At 36.0% G+C, this 2,500-nt stretch overlaps 1 protein-coding gene across 28 annotated transcripts in view; it reads left to right on the top strand.

The window, feature by feature from the left end:
- Positions 1-2,500, top strand: part of LOC138054536 (tetratricopeptide repeat protein 28-like) — a 34,840-nt gene that overhangs the window by 6,139 nt on the left and 26,201 nt on the right. For 9 of the 28 annotated variants that reach the window (XR_011133277.1, XR_011133279.1, XR_011133278.1 and 6 more), the window contains 3 exons: positions 406-452; positions 696-744; positions 1,713-1,760. The gene's annotated coding sequence lies outside the window, so the exon portion shown is untranslated. Of the gene's footprint in view, positions 1-405; positions 453-695; positions 745-1,712; positions 1,761-1,970; positions 2,020-2,500 lie in introns of all 28 variants that reach the window. The other 19 variants (XM_068901016.1, XM_068901008.1, XM_068901007.1 and 16 more) reach the window with 7 other exon arrangements.

Here is a 2,500-nt window from a genome sequence, read left to right as displayed (position 1 = left end):
TTATAGCTGTTTCGTGTGTTCCGGTTTCTTGTGTCTCGTGTGTTCCGGTTTCGTGTGTTCCGGTGGTTTCGTTTCGATGGTTTCGTTCCGTTGTTTCGGTGGTTTTGTTGGTTTCGTTCCGGTGTTTCGATGGTTTCGGCGGTTCCGGTGGTTTCGGTGGTTTCGTTCCGATGGTTTCGTTTCGGTGTTTCGGGTTTTAGTGCGCCTTTTTTGAGTTGTTCCTAGCAATCATGAACAGTCATCTCACCTCGATCCGTTCTCTTGAGAACTTTTCAGCTTTCCGCTCCAGTTCCACTCTTTTTGCATACTAGGCATAAATGATTTGTGTAATGAAAGTTAAACGTTTTCCTACAAGATTCGATATAATTTGCATGGACAACCACATTAAATCATCAAATTTTGCAGAGTCATTTCTTGTTGTCGAGGACCTCACATCGATTAGATCCATTTTGGTAAGTTGCTCACTGCAGTTACTCGTTTCTTAATAACACAAACAAGTAATTTATGTGTGATAAACCAGTTCTGATGAATTTTGCGTTACTTTTTGTTTTCTCTTTACCCAGTTTGGATCAAGTTAGTGACTAAAAATTCCCTACATATTTATTTTCTGAAGTGACCACTGTCACTCATGATCAGTTGCAAATGATGCATCTAAATGATCCACCGGTATTATTTATCCCTTAACTTTTTTTCAGCCGTATTCAGTATTCCTGCTCAGAAGGTTTTCAAGAGGAACATTGCAAGGTATTTAGTAATATTAGCTTGCCGGATGTAATAAGTTATTTGTCTGCCGTTGCAAGGTAATAAGTAACATTAGCTTGAGCGGTGTAATAAATTATTTGTTTGTTTCTTGTGTGATCCAACTGTACATACTTCCCTCCATTCTTTCCTTAACCATAGAGAAAGTAAGTAAATGATATATCTTGAATTGTTCCTGAAGGAAGAAGGTTTTAACTTTTGAATCTGCTTAGGTTCAAAATTTAGCAAGTCACAAAGCAAATGACCATGAATGCACTCAATCAGTTATAGCCATAACAAACCCTTATTAATGTCTACTCGCTTTAAAGCCCGGTCGGGGGTACCCCCATTTATGGGCTATATAGAAGGTAAATATTTTAAGCAAGAGCCGGTACAGCGTAGATTTGATTTTAGTAGTGTACTATCTTTAAATTTCGGCTGGCGAAAATAGCCTTCTTCAGGTACAATGAGAGTTTACATTGGATTGCTTTTCTGTACACATATATAGTAAGTGGACGTTGACGTAATACTGGAAAAATGTGATAAAATATGGTAGTTACAACAAATTTGAATTCAAATGCTAAGAGTAACGGGAAAATAACTGAAAAGACTGTAAATAATATACTGAAATCTTATACGTTTCTTGGCGGATATTAAGACCGTTGGGATCATTATTGTCATGCCTTTTGAAATTTAAAAAAAGCTTCCCTGGCCTTACCTGCCTTACAAACAAAGGGGCTTATTAATATTACCCAGGCTATGACAATCCTGCAAGTAATAAGCCTCAAGCTTTCATGTTTAGAAACCAATCAGTTAGATTAGGATAGAGTATAGAGTGGCTCTGGGACAAAAGTCAGTAGAGAAATGGGGTACTTTTTTTGTATACTATGCAAGTGATTTTTGTTATGAAAGTTAAAAGTTTTCCTACAAGATTCGATAATGCATGGATAACCACATTAAATCATATTTTGCAGAGTCATTTCTTGTTTTCAAGGACCTCGCATCGATTAGCATCCATTTTGGTAAGTTGCTCACTGCTTCTCGTTTCTTTATAACACGAACAAGTAATAATTTATGTGTAATAAACCAGTTCTGACGAATTTTGCGTTACTTTTTGTCAGAATTCCTTACAAGTTTATTTTCTGAAGTGCTCACAGTCACTCATGATTAGTTGCAAATGATGCATCCAAATGATCCACCAGTATTATTTATCCCGTAAATAATTTTTTCAGCCAGATTCATTATTCCTGCTCAAAAGGTTTTAAAAAGGAACATTGCAAGGTATTAAGTGATATTAGCTTGCTGGGTGTACCTGTAATAAGTTATTTGTCTGTCGTTTGATTGAACTGTGAGACAGTGACGACTAGGTCACTTGTGTTCATTTTGTGTTTATTTTATTCCAATTATTTTCAACTTCTTTTCATTATCCTAATTACTATTATTTGCTTGTTTACCCATAATTACTCAATTTCCTCATATTTTTGCTTGTGTAGTTGTGTTATCCCCACACATTTCTCTTACCTAATTCCTGTTGTGTAGGAGTGGTAAACTCCTTCTTCCCTTAGGTAAATCCTGTATTAGTGGGTAGTAGATTTACCCCCTAGCCTTATTTGGTTTTTAGTTAGTTTTCTATTTTCCTAAAATCCATTGTAAATTGGCTACCATTTACTTGAAGTAAGTTCAGTCGGTTCAGTTAATTTATCTGAAGAGTGTCAGTCTTAAAGACAAGTCATTTTCCAAGTCTTCTGAGGTGTGTAGTTAT

This window comes from Montipora capricornis, chromosome 6 (assembly GCF_036669925.1).
Source record: "Montipora capricornis isolate CH-2021 chromosome 6, ASM3666992v2, whole genome shotgun sequence".
NCBI lineage: Eukaryota > Metazoa > Cnidaria > Anthozoa > Scleractinia > Acroporidae > Montipora > Montipora capricornis.
The sequence above is the reverse complement of the archived record's forward strand: the minus strand, read 5'-3'. Positions and strand labels throughout refer to the sequence as shown.